General features: G+C 47.0%; 1 protein-coding gene across 6 annotated transcripts in view; it reads right to left on the reverse strand.

Annotated features, from left to right (window-relative positions):
* Positions 1-20,061, reverse strand: part of ZDHHC7 (zDHHC palmitoyltransferase 7) — a 58,695-nt gene extending 38,634 nt beyond the window's left edge. For 2 of the 6 annotated variants that reach the window (XM_074027694.1, XM_065536724.1), the window contains exon 1: positions 19,925-20,061. The gene's annotated coding sequence lies outside the window, so the exon portion shown is untranslated. Of the gene's footprint in view, positions 1-1,541; positions 1,970-19,924 lie in introns of those variants that run through there. The other 4 variants (XM_005592685.4, XM_065536718.1, XM_074027692.1 and 1 more) reach the window with 2 other exon arrangements.
* Between the last annotated feature and the right edge of the window lie 159 nt (positions 20,062-20,220).

Here is a 20,220-nt window from a genome sequence, read left to right on the forward strand (position 1 = left end):
GCAGGTAAGTTTCAGTAAGAATGTAAAAGTACGTTCATATTTTAGACTGAATCAAGATTGTTCTTATATAAAGTTCATTTCAGTGCTTTCTTTCTCACTGAAAGGGCCATTCTATTCATGCTAATACTTTTCTGTTCTTGAAGAGGATTTGTTTTTTACAGTTCATTGATTAGCAGGGCTGTAAAGTTTCAATTCATTAATTTGTCAACTGAGGCAGGCTCTGAGCCAATGGTAGCAGAAGAGTTCCCATTATTATTTAGTGAATCCTTTAGGAATTACCTTTTCAAATAGTTGTCTTCTCCTTCAACTCTCAAATCAGAAGTCAGTGTGGGCCCCTAACCTTCTATTTTCCAGAATGTTCAAGACCTGCAATTTAGTTAATACTTCTGTTCCATTCCATATTTCAAATATCCCAAGAGCCTTTCACTTTAACCAAGTTCTGACTTTTAACAAGCAAATTTAACAAAGTGATTTTTTTTTTTTTTTTTTTTTTTTTTGAGATCGGGATCTCATTCTGTTGCCCAGGCTGCAGTGCTGTGCCATGATCTCGATCTCAAGTGATCCTCCCACCTCAGCCTCCCAAGCAGCTGAGACCTCAGGCGTGCACCACCATACCCGGCTAATTTTTGAATTTTTTTGGTAGAGATAGGAGTCTCAGTATGTTGCCCAGGCTGCTCTCCAATTCCTGGGCTCAAGCGATCCTCCTGCCTCAGCCTCTCAAAGCGCTGGGATTACAGGCATGAGCCACCGTGTGCGTGCCTGCCAGGCCACAAAGTGACTAAAAGGTGATTTCAGGTATGTCAACACTGTAAAACATAACAAAAAAGAGATTCTTCATCTGTGAGGTGAAGAGTTCAGAAAGAAATATTAATACACATTGACCTAAATCTCTAAACCGCTTGGGACAGTAACAGTAACACAGATAAATACGTGCGCTTAAGTGCATACACTAAGCAGACTGCAAATGCAACATTGCAGCAGCGATATGACCAACACTGTATACAGCCCAGACAGTAAAAGAAGCTACAAGGCAAGGAGCCGCATCAACACTGCTTCTTACACTCCAATTTAACTGCCACAATAAACTGGTTATTTACAAGCTAATAAAGAGTGTGTCTATCTAACCGAGTGTGACTCAGTTGCAGAAGGAACCACACCAGGAGAGGTGAGCCTTACTGCCCTCAAAGCTGACCTGACTGTCCCAGATGCCCTTTCAGGCAACTAACACCCAAAGGTGACTGACGTGGAGCAGGAGGGAAGATAACTAGGAAGATGGGCAGAGAATAAAAAAGTTTACAACTTAAGAGGAAGAGAAGCCACAACGCGAGGTCCGAGACTGTTCATTGTAATACATGCCTATAAAAAAACTCTTTACAGCTTACACAGGGTTTATGGCTGCTCTGTAACCACCACCCCGTCATTAGTCACACAGAAAACCAGCGCTCGGAGAGCTGAGTGTCACGCCCAAGGTCAGGCAAAAAGCTGGGGCTGCAAGCTAGTCCCTATCCCGAGAGAGCAACTAAGGAATGACAAGGAGGCACCTGGCAGGGAAGTCAGGTGCGGGAACCGAGGTGCCCCTAGGAACTCCAGAAGGTCGCAGGTGCGCGGCGGGGTGGAGGAGAGAGAGCGGCGGGACCGACGGAAGGATAGGGCAGGCCGAGGGCCGGGAGTGGCCGGGAGACCCGGGAGTGAGCAGCCCGCCGGGCCCAGCCCGCCGCACTCACCCGAGGCCCGGGCGGGGTCGCCCGGCGCTGCGGCTCCTCCCGGCCTGCGGCGGCGGCGGCGGCGACTGCAGCGGCCGAGGCAGGGACGCATCATGCGGCCGCGCTCATGGCCGGGCCGGAGCGGGCCCCGCGGCTCGGCTCGGTTCCCTGGGTCCCGCCAGGCAGGTCTGAAGGAGGCTGCCGCCGAGCAGATGCCGGAGCCCGGAGCCTTGGCTGAATAGCGGGGCCGCGCGAGCCCCGGAAGTGAACCCGGCGAGGTCAGTGACGCCGCACCTACGCAGTTCCGGCCGCGCCGCTCCCGCGGAGAGGGGCGCTCGAGGCGGTTTGAGGGGACCCGGAGGCTCTTGCAAACTGGCAGTTCATTGAGAAAAGGCAGCTTTTAGTCACAGCCCCTCTCGCTAAGACAGAGATGCAGCCAAACTGAAGTCCGGAAGGAGAAAGGATAGTGGCTACGGGCTGCTGCAGGGTCCAAGCCACGCTGTTAGGCTGCCGAACCCGCGGCGGTGTCTCAGGGCCAGCTCCAGGTGTGGCCTGTACTAGGTGCGGGGATGTGACCTAAGGAAATGGGAAAGTACGGGAGCGGGAGTGGAAATTGCTGAGCCAGAAAGCAGTGGGGAAAAGAGGGAAGCGCCCTGAACTGGGGATTGGAGGCCTGACTCCTGAGGTCCGCGGAGCCCCCGGCCTCCTCCTTGAAGGACACTAGAGCATCCACGGTCCCTTCCATATAGTAAGCCCTAAGGTGTTTGAAAGTAGGAAAATGTTTTTTAAGGCCAGGCGCGGTGGCTCACGCCTGTAATCCCAGCACTTTGGGAAGCCAAGGCGGGCTGATCACTTGAGGTCAGGAGTTCGAGACCAGCTCAGCCAACAATGGTGAAACCGCGTCTCTATTAAAAACACATAAATTAGCCGGATGTGGTGGTGCACGCCTGTAATCCCAGCAGCTACTCGAGAGGCTGAGGCAGGAGAATCATGAACCCTGGAGGCGAAGGTTGCAGTGAGCTGAGATCACGCCACTGCACTCCAGCCTGGGCAACAGAATGAGCAGTCTCCAAAAAAAAAAAAAAAAAAAAAGCATATCCTTTTTTAAAAAAAAAAGTAAAATATGACTCACAAATATAAAATGAACGTATGTCAAAGATTTCATTTAACTCATTAATGATGGTATATATACAATGCTCCACTAGAACTCTAGATAGCTTAAAGATAAAAATAAGACCCCATAAGACAAGATAACCCAGAAGGGTATGCCAGACAATACCTGCTTGTTCAATGAAGACACCTAAAGAAAACTTCTGGTTTTCTTTAGGCCCGGGTGTGGTGGCTCACATCTTTAATCCCAGCACTTGTGGGAGGCCCAGGCGGGCGGATCACCCGAGGTCAGGAGTTTGAAACCATCCTGGTCAACATGGTGAAACCCCATCTCTACTAAAAATACAAAAATTAGCCAGACACAGTTTTGGGCGCCTGTAATCCCAGTTACTCAGGAGACTGAGGCAGGAGAATCGCTTGAACCTGGGAGGCAGAGATTGCAGTGAGCTGAGATTGCGCCATTGCACTCCGACCTGGGTGACAGAAACTCCGTCTCAAAAAAAAAAAAAAGAAAAAGAAAACCAGAATATATCACCGCAAAATATGCCTCTTCGACATAAAAATTATTTTCAGCTGAAGGCAATTAAGAAGCAACAAATGCAGGAAAAGTTCTCTTTATCTTCCCCCTTTTCTGCCTAAAGGGCAGGTGTAAATTCAGTTTTACTGGACACTCTAGACTTTTCTTAGCCCAGAGAGGGCACCAAAGGAATCTGTAAACAAACCTTACTCTATTAAAGTTTCTTCCCATGTGTAAACCTTCCCACAGTTTGCCACCCTTGGAAGCTGCAAACTACTTTCCTTTGTCCTGTCATTTCTCTACAAAAGTATTGTTCTTTTTTTTTTTAATGGAGTCTCGCTCTGTCTCCCAGACTAGAGTGTAGTGGTGCAATCTCAGCTCACTGCAACCTCCACTTGGTTTAAGCAATTCTCCTGCCTTAGTCTCCTGAGTAGCTGGAATTACAGGGGCCCACCACCATGCCCGACTAATTTTTGTATTTTTAGTAAAGACAGGGTTTTGCCATGTTGGCCAGGCTGGTCTTGAACTCCTTACTGCAAGTGATCCACCCACCTTGGCCTCTCAAAGTGCTGGGATTGTAGGCATGAGCCACCATGCCCGGCCAAAGGTATTATTCTTTGTCGAAGGTACTGTGTGAAACCACATTCTAAGCTACCTCTTCGAGTTACTCTTTCCCAAGTTTCTCTTATGTATATATGAGATGTACATGTTAATAAACTTCTATTTGTTTTTCTCTTATTGTGTTTTTTTGTTTTGTTTTTGAGATGGACTCTCCCTCTGTCACCCAGGCTGGAGTGCAGTGGTGTGATCTCAGCTCACTACAACCTCACCTCCCGGGTTCAAGCAATTCTCGTGCCTCAGCTTCCCGAGTAGCTGGGATTACAGGTGCCCACCATCACACCTGGCTAATTTTTCTATTTTTAGTAGAGACGGGGTTTCACCATGTTGGCCAGGCTGGTCTGGAACTCCTGACCTCAGGTAATCCACCCACCTTGGCCTCCCAAAGTGCTGGGATTACAGGCATGAGCCACCGCGCCTGGCCTAGTTTGTCTTTGTTACAGGGACCCCAGCCAAGAGTTTAAAAGGGTAGAGAGATAAGGAGTTTTTTTTTTTCTCCTCCCCTACACACCCAATAATCTTTGCACTCATTTTAAAGTCTTTCTCAAAAAATGAAGAGTGGAGGGCTCCTCACCGCATAATGCTCAGTCCCCATGCTTTTGTCAATGCAAAATAATCAAAGGATTGGAATCTAAAGAGAGTTTATTCAAGCTCCAAGTTTGAGGATGGCCACCTGAGAAGCACAGTTCCCAAAGAATGGAAGTCACTGTATGGAGTGTAGACGTTTGGGGATCGTTTATAGAGAAATAGTTTAGGAACGCTTAACAGAATTTCAACATCTTTCTGTAGCAGGCTTAATGCACGGTTACAATAATCTGATTCATCAACGTGCTCCTTTTAGAAAAGGTTTATTTAACATTCCACAGTGAAGGTGTGACAGCCAGAGTCTTTGTGGCATCTGGTGTGACTTAGGTACAGGACAATAAAGAAGGCAGTTAATCTGTAACAAAGATTTTAGTGATTGGAAGGGGAGGACGTCTTTCCTAGTCGTCTACAGAACAAAAATAGTGAGGAAGGGGGTTAATCTACAGTCTATGAAGCAGAAGTTGCAAACATGCTACATGATCCAGTCTCCAGGGCTTAACTTACCCCTTGACAAATTTAGAGGGTCCTGTTGACAAAAAGAGTCAAATAGTCAAACTCTGTGAAATATCTGAAGAGATTTATTCTGATCCAAATATGAGTGACCAATGGCCCAGGACACAGCCCCAGGGGATTCTGAGAACATGTCCCAAGGGGGTTGGGTTACAGTTTGTTTTTTACATTGTAGGGAGACAAAACTTCAATGAATACATGTAAGATGTACATTGGTTCAGTCTGGAAAGGTGGGACAACCGAAATAAGGTCGTGAGGTTGGGGGAGGGGTGCTTCCAGGTCATAGGCAGATTCAAAAATTTTCTCTGGCAATTAGTTCGCAGAGTTATTATCTAAAGACCTGGAGCCAATAGAAAGGAATGTCAGTTAAGGGGTTGTGGAGACCTTGGTTTCATCATGCATGTGAAGCCTCCAGGTAGCAGGCTTAGGAGTTTTTTCTTTTTGAGATGGAGTTTCACGCTTGTCACCCAGGCTGGAGTGCAATGGCGCAATCTCAGCTCATTGCAACCTCCGCCTCCCAGGTTTGAGTGATTCTCCTGCCTCAGCTTCCTGAATAGCTGGGATTACAGGCACCCGCCACCACACCCAGCTAATTTTTTGTATTTTTAGTAGAGACAGGGTTTCATCATGTTGGCCAGGCTGGTCTCAAACTCCTGACCTCAGGTGATCCACATACCTCGGCTTCCCAAAGTGCTGGGATTACAGGCTTGAGCCACGACGCCCAGCCTCAGAGCTCCTAACAGAGCTAAAAAAGGGGCCAGATTCTTAGTAAATTATCTCTTGGATCAAGAAAAACACCTGAATAGAAAAGGGGATTCTCAACAGAATGTAGACTTTGCTCACAGGGGACAGCTTTGCAGGGCCATTTCAAAATATGTCAAATAAATACACTTTGGGCCAGGGACGATTGCTCACGCTTACAATCCCAGCACATTGGGGGGCCAAGGCAGGAGGATAGCTTGAGGCCAGTTTGAGACCAGCCTGGGAGATATAATGAGACCCTGTCTACAAAAATTTAAAAATTGGCTGGGCATGGTAGTGCATCCCTGTAGTCTCAGCTCCTCGAGGGGGTTGAAGCAGGAGGACTGCTCGAGCCCGCGAGGTTGAGGCTGATCATCCCATCACTGCACTCCAGCCAGGGAGACAGAGCAAGATCTTGTCTCAAAAAAAAAAAAGAAATATACTCTGATTTCTCTCGGGGCCTGCTATCTGTCATGTGATGCCAGAGTCAGGCTGGAATTTGGTGTCTTATGACAAAAAGTCTGTTTCTTCGTCAGTTTTAAGATCTCTGTTTCAATGTTCGTTCTGATCAGCTGCGCCTAAATTCCAACAGGAGGAGGGATTATATATAGTTAGTGAGGCATTTCCAACCCCCACCGTCATGGCCTGAACTAGTTTTTCAGGTTAACTTTGTAATGCCCTTGGCCAAGAGGGAGGGTCCATTCAGTTGGTTGGGGGGCTTAGAATTTTATTTTTTCAACTTTTAAAATTTTATTATTATTATTATTTAAATTTATACAGATGAGGTCTCACTATGTTGCCCAGGCTGGTCTCGAACTCCTGAGCTCATGTGATCCTCCCACCTCAGCCTCCCAAACTGTTAGGATTACAGACATGTGCCAGCACACCTAGCCTAAAATTTTATTTTTGGCTTACAGTCCTGAAATGTTCTTTTATACTTGTTTGCATTGCCTGTGCTTTTAGTTACTGGTATAGCTTGTGTAAAACTATACCCTTGCTAAAAGAAAAAACAATTAAATCATTAAAATTTAAATTAAAATTTTTGTTTATTAAATTTTAATTAAATCATTAAAATTTTTGTTTAGAGAGAGAGACAAGGTCTTGCTCTGTTGTCCAGGCTGGAGTGCAGTAGTCCTGTTATAACTCACTGCAGCCTCAAACTCCTTGGCTCAAGTGATCCTTATGCCTCAGCCTCCCAAGTAGCTGAGATTACAGCTGCCGGCCACCACACCTGGTTAATTATTATTATTTTATTTGTAAAGATTTGGGGGTGATGGCAGTGGTCTCACTATATTGCTCAGGCAATATAGTCACTTGAACTCAAGTGATCCTCTCACCTTGGCCCCTCAAAGTGCTGGGATTACAGGCATGAGCTACCGCACCTGGTTCATTAAAATACTTAACAGAGATGCTAGCAGTTGACAAAAATAATTCCATTCTTATCAAGGATCTTCATCTGTTTCTCAACGGAAGCAATATGTGGTCTTCTGCAAGTCATTTCCCCTCTGTATCCCTCAGCTTTATACAAAAATAATCTCTAAAATATGAGATTAGACTTGATTTCTTTCCTTTTTTTTTTTTTGAGATGGAGTTTTGCTCTTGTTGCCCAGGCTGGAGTGCAATGGCATGATCTTGGCTCATTGCAACCTCTGCCTCCTAGGTTCAAGCAACTCCCCTGCTTTAGCCTCCCAAGTAGCTGCGATTACAGGCATGTGCCACCACGTCCAGCTAACTTTTTGTATTTTTTTTAGTAGAGATGGGGTTTCATCATGTTGACCAGGCTAGTCTCAAACTCCCAACCTCAGGTGATCCACCCGCCACGGCCTCCCAAAGCGCTGGGATTACAGGCATGAGCCACCACACCCGGCCTAGACTTGATTTCTTTTTTTTTTTTTTTTTGAGACGGAGTTTCGCTTTTGTTGCCCAAGCTGGAGTGCAATGGCTTGATCTCAGCTCACTGCAACCTCTGCCTCCCATTTTCAAGTGATTCCTCTGCCCCAGCCTCCCAAGTCTCTGGGATTACAAGCATGCGCCACCACACCCAGCTAATTTTTTTTGTATTTTTGGTAGAAATGGGGTTTCACCATGTTAGCTAGACTGGTCTCGAGCTCGTGACCTCAGGTGATCTGCCCGCCTCAGCCTCCTAAAGTGCTGGGATTACAGGTGTGAGCTACTGTGCCTGGCCCCTAGACTAGAGTTCGAAGGTTTCTTCCTGTTCAACTGGTTCAACAGAATTTGTGTTTGTTCTGTTTTTGCCTCTCTCTGATTTCACTGAAGGCCTAGGAGCAGAAAATCTCCTCTACAAGTTGTGTAGGGATGCAGAACGTCCCATTTACAGGATGTTTTGTGTCTCCTTCAGGCAAAAACCAAATCTTCAGGAGCTGTTTCCAGCTAAGCCCTCATCACAGGAAATATAGCCCATTTAAAGTAGAGGCTCAGGCCTGGCATGGGCAAGTCTCTACTAAAAATACAAAAATTAGCTAGGTGTGGTGGTGGGCACCTGTAGTCCCAGCTATTTGGGAGGCTGAGGCAGAAGAATTGCTTGAACCTGGGAGGTGGAGGTTGTAGTGAGCCAAGATCACGCCACTGCACTCCAGCCTGGGGAACAGAGAACCTATCTCAACAACAACAACAAATTAAAGTAGAGGCTTTATTTGAATATGTGAAAAGATGCTTAGCCACATTCAGAAAGGAGTGAATACAAATTTAACATATAAGGCAATACTTTTTTTTTTTTGAGACAAGAGTCTCGCTCTGTCGCCTAGGCTGGTGCAATCTTGGCTCACTGCAACCTCCACCTCCCGGGTTCAAGTGATTCTCGTGCCTTAGCCTCCCGAGTAGCTGGGATTACAAGCACCAACCACACCTGGCTAAGTTTTGTTGTTTTTGTTTTTTGTTTTTTTTTTTTTTTTTGAGACGGAGCCTCGCTCTGTCGCCTAGGCTAGAGTGAAGTGGCGCTATCTCGGCTCACTGCAAGCTCTGCCTCCTGGGTTTATGCCATTCTCCCACCTCAGCCTCCTGAGTAGCTGGGACTAGAGGCGCCTGCCACTGCGCCTAGCTAATTTTTTGTATTTTTAGTAGAGACGGGGTTTCACCGTGTTAGCCAGGATGGTCTCGATCTCCTGACCTCATGATCCGCCCGTCTTGGCCTCCCAAAGTGCTGGGATTACAGGCTTGAGCCACCGCGACCAGCCAAGTTTTGTATTTTTAATAGAAATGGGGTTTCACCACGTTGGCCAGGCTGGTCTCGAACTTCTGACCTCAGGTGATCCGCCTACCTTGGCCTCCCAAAGTGCTGGGATTACAGGTGTGAGCCACTGCATCCAGCCTAAATACCATTCTTCACCTAGCAGATGGGTAAAGATTTGGTAATACAAGTACCCTGTGTTTGCAGGGCAAACCAAATTAGTACAATTTCACATTTGTTGCACTCTTTGCAGAGTAAGTTGGCAACACGAGTCACAAACATGTAAGTTCATATACCCCTTGACCCAGGACTTCCTCTCTTTGGAAATCCCAGATGCAAACATCTTTGTGCAGATGGGTGAGTCTATGTATAGGATGAATTCCTGTAGCATGTTTGTAAAAGCTAACAATTGGCATCACCCTCTGTGCCCATCGGTATATTAAAGTCTTATATGTTGGACTCATGAATGGAATACCGTGCTGTGCAATTGTAAAAAGAAACTGAAAGAGATTTTTATGAATCGATATGAATGGTCTTCAAGGTTTGTCAAGTGTACTGTGTAAAACTGTATTTGTGTAAAAAAGAATAGTTGTGGATTATGTACATTTTATATATGTTTCTTTGTGCACAGAATCTCCCTGGAAAAAAATATACAAAAAATAGTTCTGTAACTCGTTCATTTTTTTTCCTTTTTTTTTTAAGATGGAGTTTCACTCTCGTTGCCCAGGCTGGATTACAGGTGCCCGCCACCACGCCCAGCTAATTTTTTGTATTTTTAGTAGAGACAGAGTTTCACCATGTTGGCCAGGCTGGTCTCAAACTCCTGACCTCAGGTGATCCACCAGACTCAGCCTCCCAAAGTGCTGGGATTACAGGTGTGAGCCACCGCACCTGGCCAACTTGTTCAATTTTTTAATCATGAGCATGTATTCATTTTTACATACATTAAAAAATTTATGTAAAAATGTAATTACAAAGAAATAAGACAACCCAGTAGAATAACTGGCAAAACACCGAACATACTTTATGAAAGAGAATATCTGAAAGATATGAAAGTGAGGCCAGGCGCGGTGGCTCACACCTGTAATCCCAACACTTTGGGAGGCCGAGGTGGGCAGATCACGAGGTCAGGAGATCAAGACCATCCTGGCTAACACGGTGAAACCCCATCTCTACTAAAAATACACAAAATGAGCCAGGCATGGTGGGCGCATGTAGTCCCAGCTACTTGGAAGGCTGTGGCAGGAGAATGGCGTGAACCCGGGAGGCGGAGGTTGCAATGAGCCGAGATCGCACCACTGGACTCCAGCCTCAGCGACAGTGCAAGACTCCATCAAAAAAAAAAAAGAAAGAAAGAAAAAGAAAGTGCTCATTCTCATTAGTCATCAGGGAACTGAAAACTTAAACCACAATGAAATAGTATGCAGACACCCACTAGAATGGTTAGAATGAAACACCACCAAGAGTTGGCCAAACACGGAACAACCAAACTTCCACACACTGCTGGTGAGAGAGTAATTGGTTTTTGTTTGTTTTATTGAGGTGGAATCTCGCTCTGTTGCCAGGCGGGAGTGCAGTGGCGCAATCTTGGCTCACTGCAACCTCCAACTCCCGGGTTCAAACCATTCTCCTGCCTCAGCCTCCTGAGTGGCTGGGATTACAGGTGCCCACCACCACGCCCAGCTAGTTTTGTATTTTTTTTAGTAGAGATGGGGTTTCATCATGTTGGCCAGGATGTTTTTGAACTCCTGACCTCATGATCCACCCGCCTCAGCCTCCCAAAGTGCTGGGATTGCAGGCGTGAGCCACCATGCCCAGCCAAGAGTAATTGTTAAACTGCCCCAGACAACTCATAGGAGGAGCTGCTCAAACTGAACATGCACATCCTATGCTCACCAAGAGACTTGTACTAGAATGTTCGTTCATGCAGTACCATCCATAATGGCCCCAAACTTGAAACAACCTAAATGTCCATGAACAGAATGAATAAATTGTGGCATATTCGTGCAATGAAATACTGTGCCACAACAACAATAAACATACATGCAACACTCAACATGAATCAACCTCACAAATATAATTGATACCAGTGGGCTAGGAGAGATCCCCAAAAACCAATGGGGCCTCAACCCCAGCTGGTGTCCAGGCTCTTGAAACTGTTGTGAGAAGGAATTCAAGGATAAGTCAGAAAATAGTGAAAGCACAGTGATTTATTGCGAAGGGAAAAGTACACACTCAAGGGAATGTGGGCGTACTCAAAAGTCACGTGTAAAGGGGTTTGAGGTTGCTACCTCTATGGGTTTCTTTAACCAAGGGGTGGAATATTCATGAAAATTCCTGGGAAAAGGTGGAGATTTCTTGGAACTGTGGTGCCACCCATTTTTACACCAAATCTGGGTGTTCTTGGAACCGTCAAGACACTAGTGGGTGTGTGTTTAGGATGTTAATGAGTGTATATTGAGGTCCTAGGAGAAACCTGGTCACATCCAGTGCCATGTTGGGTCCAGTTGATCTTAGCCAGCTTGACCCACATCCTGGTTTTCAGGGTCTTATAAGTCCATAGCCTCTAGTCATGTGAAACTACTGACTGAAATTTAATTCTCCTGTGGCCACCCTGTATTATTCCTGTCTCATAATGTTGAGTAAAAGCAGCAAGACACAAAAGAGTACATACAATATAATAAAAAGAGGCAAAACTGATCTTCGGTATAGGAAGACAGGGCATGGCAGTGATTCCCATTGAAGGGAAGGGAGCATGGGGGGCAGGGTGCTAGTGATGTTCTATCTCTTGGTCTGGGTGCTGGTTACACGGATGTTCATTTGGTAAAAAATCATTCAGTTATGTACATTTATTTGTATTCTCTTTTTTTTTTTTTTTTTTTTGAGTTGGAGTTTCACTCTTGTTGCCCAGGCCAGAGTGCAATGGCGCAATCTTGGCTCACTGCAACTTCTGCGATTATCCTGCTTCAGTACCCCTAGTAGCCGGGATTACAGGCATGCGCCACCACACCCAGCTAATTTTGTATTTTTAGTAGAGACGGGGTTTCTCCATGTTGGTCAGGCTGGTCTCGAACTCCCGACCTCAGGTGATCCGCTTGTCTCGGCCTCCCAAAGTGCTGGGATTACAGGCGTGAGCCACCGCACCTGGCCGGTGTATTCTCTATTTCAAGTAGATGCTGGTGGGGAGAGAGAAAAACTTGCAAAGGTTACGCAGTGGAAAATCAGAGGCTTGTTCCGGACGGGTATTTGGGTTGTTTCTTATTTTTCCCACTGAGTTTGTGATGTTGAGTTCAACAGCCACGCTAGGAAAGCCAGAAGACTGAAATTCCACAACCTGTGGTGTTAAACCCAAAGGGGGTGATGTGTCCCTGAATTCCTTTTCTGCAGGCCACCTCACCTCCGCTGTGGGTGGAGCAGGTCTGGAATTGGAGGGAGGATGCTTGGCAAAGCCTTGTGTGGGGCCACTCATTGAGTGCCAAGCATGCCCAAGATAGTCCATGCTCACTCTCTCGTGGCCGTTAGGACTTGACTCAGAAAGTGTTTTTCTCCCGGAGCCCCTGTGCATTCCTGCAACATATTTCACTTCCCTTCCCTGGTTTACTCCTTGCCACGTCTCACGTCTCACCTGTATCCTTCACTTACCCCACTGACTATTCCTCATCAGAACACAAGCCTCACAAAACGCAGGGAGTTTTGTTGGTCTTGTTCACTGTGTCCCCACTGCCTGTCCAAAAGTAGGCACTCATGTGAATAGCCGCTGCATGCCAGCCCGGGCAACATGGTGAGACCCTGCCTCTAAAAAGAAGTAGTCATTCAGCCAGGTGCGGTGGCTCACGTCTGTAATCCCAGCACTTTTAGGAGGCCGAGGTGGGCAGATCACCTGAGGTCACGAGTTCGAGACCAGCCTGTCCAACATGGTGAAACCCCCGTCTCTACAAAAAATACAAAAATTAGTCAGGCGTGTTGGCAGGCACCTGTAATCCCAGCTATCCAGGAGGCTGAGGCAGTAGAATGGCTCTGTGCCCAGGAGGCAGAGGTTGCAGTGAGCCAAGATCGCACCTCTGCACTCCAGCCTGGGTGACAGAGCAAGACTCTGTCTCCAATAAATAAATACTAAAAACATTTGAAAAAGTAGACATTCAATAGATATGCGCTGAATGAATGAGTGAACTCACTATGATTGGTCCCTTTTCTAGACAAATAGGACCAGAGAGGTTGAGCAGTGTGCTCCCAGTCACACAGTGAAGAGGTGGAGAGTCAGGATGCCACCCCAAATGTGTCTTGAACTTGTTAGCTGCTGTTATACCGCCCATAGACTCACTTCATCCTCACCACGCTGTGAAATCTTTGTACAGCTGCAGAAACCAAGAGTCAGATGTAAGCCACTGACCAAATGAAGTACAGAAGCAGAGAGAGCTGGCAGGTGAGCAGCACTGGGCTATGAAAGCTCTGCCCTTTCAGCTGCGCCACACCCCTCTCGAAAGAGCCCACAATCCTAGCTCTGTGCCAAGCCAGCCTCCTGGAGGGCTTGCCTTAGGCACGGTTCTCCTAAAGTGGGTCCCATGACCACATCCACTGAGTCCTTTAGAAGCAAGCCCCTGCCCATTTGTCCTCAGGCTACAATAACCCAGTCCTCGTCTTGTCTACCTTCTCCCTGCGATCCTTGTTTTAAACTCATATTTATTCATTCAAAAAGTGTGCCTGCACCATGCTAAGTGCTGCAGACACGTGAGTGAGCAAAACTAGGCAAAGCTCCTGCCTGTTATGGAGCTTAGGTCCATTTTCACAAATGCGTAATCGCAAACATGTGCTTCTTTGGAGGAGGATGATATTATTTATTTGCTGAGATGATACACCCAGGACTCTGACCTGGTCTGGAGGTCACATGCAGGGATTCCTTTAGGATGTGACACGTGAAAGACATGGATATTTGTTGAGCAAAGGAGCTTGAAGTGAAAGGAAGTGAGTTCCGGGCAAAGGGACTCACAGGAAGGTCCCATGGTAGAAAGGAGCATAGAATCTTTGACGCCCTGCGAGGGTCAATGTGTGGAGGGCAAGGGGAAGCGACTCAAGACCACGCAGACAGCTTGGAAGGGGCCAAGTCATGCTGGGCCCTAGCAACAGTGAAGGACGCTGGCATGTGTGAGGGGCAGAGGGAAGCCACTGAAGGACTAGAGCACATTTGTGGTTTCTAAAGGTCACTCCAGGCCAGGCACAGAAGCTCACACCTGTAATCCCAGCATTTTGGGAGGCTGAGGGGGGAGGATTACCTGAGCCCAGAAGTTTGAGACCAGCCTGGGCAACATAGTGAAACCTTGTTTCTACTAAAGAGAAACAAATACAAAAAACTAGCTGGGCACAGTGGCGTGTACCTATAATCCCATCTACTCAAAAGACTGAGGCATGAGAATCACTTGAACCCTAGAGATGGGGGTTGCAATGAGCAGAGATTGTGCCACTGCACTCTAGCCTGGGCAACAGAGCAAGATTCTGTGAAAGAAAGAAAAAGAGAAAGAAAGAGGAGGAGATGAGAAGAGAAGAGAGAGGAGTGGGGAGTGGGGAGGGGGGAGGAGAGAAGAGAGCCCTCCAGCTGCTTTGTGGAGAACAGATTAGAAAAGGGCAAAGACAGATACAGGGAAATGTCAACTAACAAATGCAGGTGGAGCAACAGAATTAGAAAACTCGGCCAGGCACGGTGGCTCATGCCTGTAATCCCAGGACTTTGGGAGGCCAAGGTGGTTGGATCACTTAAGGTCAGGAGTTCGAGACCAGCCTGGCCAACATGGTGAAACTCTGGTTCTATTAAAAATACAAAAAAATTGGCCAGGCGTGATGGTACATGCCTGTAATCCCAGCTACTTGGCAGACTGAGGCAGGAGAATCACTTGAACCTGGGAGGCGGAGGTTGCAGTGAGCTGAGATTGTGCCACTGGACTCTCGCCTGGGCAAAAGAGCAAGACTCTGTCTTAGTAATAATGAGAAGAAGAAGAAAACTCAACATTTGGGGACGACTATAGCCTTATCATTAATGGATGCTAAACCACTAGCTGAAAGTACATTGAGTTTGTTGAAAGACAGCGTATCTAAATAGCCTCAGAGTATCTTCCCCACAAATTTCTGATTACTTACACAGGAAAAAAAGGTACCTTTACAGTGGAGAAATATATCACCATTGGTCAAGCATAGTATCACCAATAATGAGACAGATAATATGTGCCTCCTGATATGAAGCACTGAGATCACAACTTAATTATGCATCACTGTTGCTAAAATGTGTTACCTGACTCTAATAATAAGGGAACAATCAGGAAAATCTAAATTGAGGAACATCCAATGGAACAACTGGCCTGTACTCTTAATAAATGTCAGTGTCTTAAAGGACAAAGAAAAGCTGAGGATCTGTTCCAGAGTAAAGGAGACTGACTAGGCAGATAGAGGAAGGGGCCACAAGCCAAGCAATGCAGGTGGCCTCTAGAAGCCAGAGAAGACAAACAATTCTCCCCTAGAGCCTCTGAAAGGAACACAGCTCTGCTGACACCTCAATTTTAGGCCTTGACCTCCAAAACTGTAAGATAATAAATTATGGTTTTCTTTTCTTTTTTTTCTTTGAGATGGAGTGTTGCCTCTGTCGCCCAGGCTGGAGTGCAGTGGCGCGATTTCAGCTTACTGCAACCTCTGCCTTCTAGGTTCAAGCAATTCTCCTGCCTCCACCTCCCGAGTAGCTGGAATTACAGGTGCACCACCATGCCTGGCTAATTTTCATATTTTAGTAGGGACAGGGTTTCACCATGTTGGCCAGGCTGGTCTTGAACTCCTGACCTCAGGTGATCCACCTGCCTCGGCCTCCCAAAGTGCTGGGATTACAGGCATGAGCCAACACACCCGGCCAATTGTGTTGTTTTTAAGCCAATAAGTTTGTGGTGATTTGTTAAAACAAAGGAAAAACAGGCATGGTAGTCAAACACACGCAGAACTGGTGCTCATTCATATCATCTGCTATTTTGTATAGTTGTTTTTTGGACTCATCCTCTATTCAAAGTATTTCTTTGTTTGTTTTTTGAGACAGGGTCTCCCTCTGTCACCCAGGCTGGAGTGCAGCGGCACAATCTTGGCTCACTGCAGCCTTTACCTCCCCGGCTCAAGCAATCCTCTTACCTCAGGCTTCCAAGTAGCTGGGACTACAGGCATGTGTCACCACACCCAGCTAATTTTTTGTATTTTTGGTAGAGACAGGGTTTTACCATGTTGCCCATGCTGGTCTCAAACTCCTAAGCTCAGGTGATCTGCCTCAGCCTCCCAAAGTGCTGGGATTATAGGCATGAGCCATCACGCCCAACCTATTCTAAGTATTTTTTTTAAGACAGAGTGTTGCTCTGTTGCCCAGGCTGGAGTGCAATGGCAAGATCTCAGCTCACTGCAACCTCCGCCTCCTGGGTTCAAGCGATTCTCCTACCTCAGATTCCCAAGTAGCTGAGATTATAGGCATGTGCCACCACACTTGGCTAATTTTTGTATTTTTAGTAGAGATGGGGTTTCGCCATGATGGCCAGGCTGGTCTCAAACTCCTGACCTCAGGTGATCCACCCGCCTTGGCTTCCCAAAGTGCTGAGATTACAGGCATGAGGCCCTGCAACTGGTCTCAGAGTTGTTTTTTTTTGTTTGTTTGTTTGTTTTGAGTCAGAGTCTTGTTCTATTGCCTAGGCTGGAGTATAATGGTGCGATCTCAGCTCGCTGCAACCTCCGCCTCCCAGGTTCAAGCGATTATCCTGCCTTAGCCTCTCGAGTAGCTGGGATTATAGGCATGTACCACCATGCCCGGCTAATTTTTTGTATCTTTAGTAGAGATGGGGTTTCACCATGTTGGCCAGGCTGGTCTTGAACTCCTGACCTTGTGATACGCCCACTTGGCCTCCCAAAGTGCTGGGATTAAAGGCATGAGCCACCGTGCCCAGCCAGAATATTTCTGAATATTGATTTAGCCATCCAATAACTTTACTGCTTCTCCTACCACCTTCCCATGTCCTGTCCTTTAAACAATGTCATGAGATATGTTAGCAGAGGCTCCATCCTGGATATCTGTAGGTTTCCCTGCCTGTCCAGAATCGACCCTCCTTGTTCTGACCAGACCACCTCAGTTTCCTGGGAAGAGCCTCCCTTCCCTTGCTCTCCACTCAAGTAGTGTGAGTGGGGCTGACCCCTACTCCTGTGCAGATCTGATCAATCCAGTTATTCCAACAACCTGACCTCAGAGATTGGTTCCAGGGGATGAACACACAGGTGCGTCAGTCCATTCCGAACAAATCCTGGGGCTTTTGCTGAAAATATTGAAAGAGAAGATCCTTTTTTCCATGGGGCCTGCTAAGCTGAGACAGACAATATAAGTCTAGAGCTCTTGGAGGACATTCTGTAAAAAGAACCTAATCTGAGGCCAGGCGTGGTGGCTCATGCCTGTAATCCCAGCACTTTGGGAGGCCGAGGTAGGTGGATCACTTGAGCCCAGCAGTTCAAGACCAGCCTGGCCAACATGGTGAAACCCCGTCTCTACTAAAAATACAAAAATTAGACAAGCGTGGTGGTGCACACCTGCATTCCCAGCTACTTGGGGGGCTAAGGCATGAGAATTGCTTGAATCTGGAAGGCGGAGGTTGCAGTGAGCTGAGATTGCGTCACTGCACTCCAGCCTGGGTGACACAGTGAAACCATTAAAAAAAAAAAAAAAAAAGGAGCTTAATCTGAGACTAAAGCCAACTCAAAGGAGCAGTGAAGAGCGGGAGAGACCAAGTTCTGATGACATCACTTGTGCTCCTGGATCGTGCTGAGTTAACCCCAGAGCCTTTTAGTTATGTCCGCCAACATATTCCCTCTTTTTCGGGGTGGGGGGGGCAGAGACTGAGTCTCATTCTGTCATCAGGCTGGAGTGCAATGGCGAGATCTCGCCTCACTGCAACCTCTGCCTCCCAGGTTCAAGCGATTCTCCTGCCTCAGCCTCCCGAGCAGCTGGGACTATAGATGCACACCACCACGCCCAGCTAATTTTTGTATTTTTAGTAGAGACCAGGTTTCACCATGTTGGCCAGGATAGTCTCGATCTCTTGACCTCTTGATCTGCCCGCCTTGGCCTCCCAACGTGCTGGGATTACAGGCGTGAGCCACCACACCCGGCCCCCTCTCTTTTAAAAACCAGTTTGAATCGAGTTTCCATCACTAGTAACTGAAAGAATCCTGGGAAATAAACCTTCTGAGTCCAGATATATATTTCCACCATATTTCCTTGAATTACCAGTTTATACATTTCACAGCAAGAAATAAGGTTAGCCTAGTGTGACTTGGTCTTTGTCACTGGTGTTTCATCTTCGGAGAGGTCACAAATTTTTTTTGTTAAGTCATCTGTCCTGAAGATTTTCCAGGCCCAATGGCAAGTTCACTGATCTGTGGTTTGCAGAACTCACTTTCTTCCTCTTTTAAAAAATGGTCATGTCATCTGCCTCTCTGTAACCTTTTGACAAGGTCAGAAAACCTTCTACGAAGTCAGGAGAGGGTCTGCATGACATTCCCCTAAAACAGAATCTGACTAAATGAGTCACCTTTTTTCAATTCTCCCGAACAGCTGGCAATGCAAGGGCAGGTCAGGATGGCACAAGTCAGTGCCTTGTGAGAGGTTCACTTGCTGACCCAGGGAAGGAGTTTCTTCACCCACGGCATCCATCCTCCTCCATTCCCATGAATTCTACAACATGGCACTTGCATTCTGCTGGACTCAGGGCAGAACCCTGCAGAGACCAAAGGCGCACCCACTCACCTGTAGCAACCATGTCAAGGAATGAGGGGTATTTGACACAAACTGAATTCACACCAAGCTGGAGACTCCCTGAGTTCCAGCTTCACATGCTTGGTGGCCACACCCAGTTGATCAAACAAATCTGGAATGAACCAGAAGGAGCTATGGTGCTGAAGACTCCATAATCCTCAGGGCACTGCAGCTCCCAGCTTTTTTCTTCATGTGTTCCCTTAAACTTTCCCAAGGAGTCTACAGTTCAAGTCTACATCTTTCCAAGGACTATCACTTCTGCCTGGGGTGTGGGACAGATACTTGGTCATCAATCCACATGTCATCTTTTCTCTTAAGTGGTAGAACTTGTTTCTCCTGCGTAACTCCCGCAATTTCAGAAAACCCACCGTTTTCTAAAATTGACATTCAGCCCTATTTCAGATATCACTGCATTTCTTTAGAGACAGGGCTTGATCACTTCATTTAAGGAGCTACCAGAAGGAGCATTATAGCCCTGGAATGTAGTTGTACAAACATCTTCAGAAAATTTGAGGTGTCAGTTAATACTCCAGAACCAGATTCTCCACTTTGCTAGGTGCTGGAGTCGAGTTTGACACAACCCCCAAATTACTAGGGAGGGGCTGTCAGTTTATGTTTCCATACTTCCTCTACAACTAAAAAGGCGTCCAAAGGCAGCACTTCTATTTAAACAACTTTTTTTGTTTTAATTGAGGAGACAGAAGAAACTGAATGGCCTGAACGTTGTGTTTATTGTATTTGCTGAAAAGATGCCGACTGGCCTAGAATTTATGGAGCAACTGAGATGGAATCTACCAGTCTCAAAGATGCCCCGTTTTAAAAAATATATTGGCCTCCGATTGCTCTTCCATACCATGTATCCTCGCCGGACATTTTTCTTTGTAAAATTTTAAAAAAAAATTTATATCATTTATTTATTATGATTATTTTTAGCTCCGGCTCAAAGCCTCGCTGGACTAATTTTAAAGGTATGTTGGTTAATGTCATGCCTTCACCGTAACTAGGGGATAGGGCGGGTAAATGCCACGCTTGTTTTAAAGGTAGGGAAACCCAGGGCCAGGAAACAACTAGAATCAGACGGTATTTCCTAGATTCCTGCTGGCGCTTCTCATGCTCCCAACAAAATCATGAAATAACCCACTCACCTGTACGCACCGGCCCTGCCCCACCCACTGCTCCCAGAGCCGGAGAACACCCAGCCTCTTGGCAGAGCAAGCAAGGATCCAGGTATCCCCGGGCGCGCACCCACGTAGCGGAGCAGGCCTCGGGCCCCGCAGGCTCCGCCCTGTCACGTGACACCAACCGTGGGCCGCCCCTCCTGGGAGGGGAGGGCACGACCCGTCTCTCGCCTGCGCAGAAGGGGCTGGAGGCGGGCACGTCCAGTTGACTGACAGCTCGCGCCGCGGCATCGGGAAAGGACCCGGCTGCTCGCGGGCGGCGC

This window comes from Macaca fascicularis, chromosome 20 (assembly GCF_037993035.2).
Source record: "Macaca fascicularis isolate 582-1 chromosome 20, T2T-MFA8v1.1".
Lineage (NCBI taxonomy): Eukaryota > Metazoa > Chordata > Mammalia > Primates > Cercopithecidae > Macaca > Macaca fascicularis.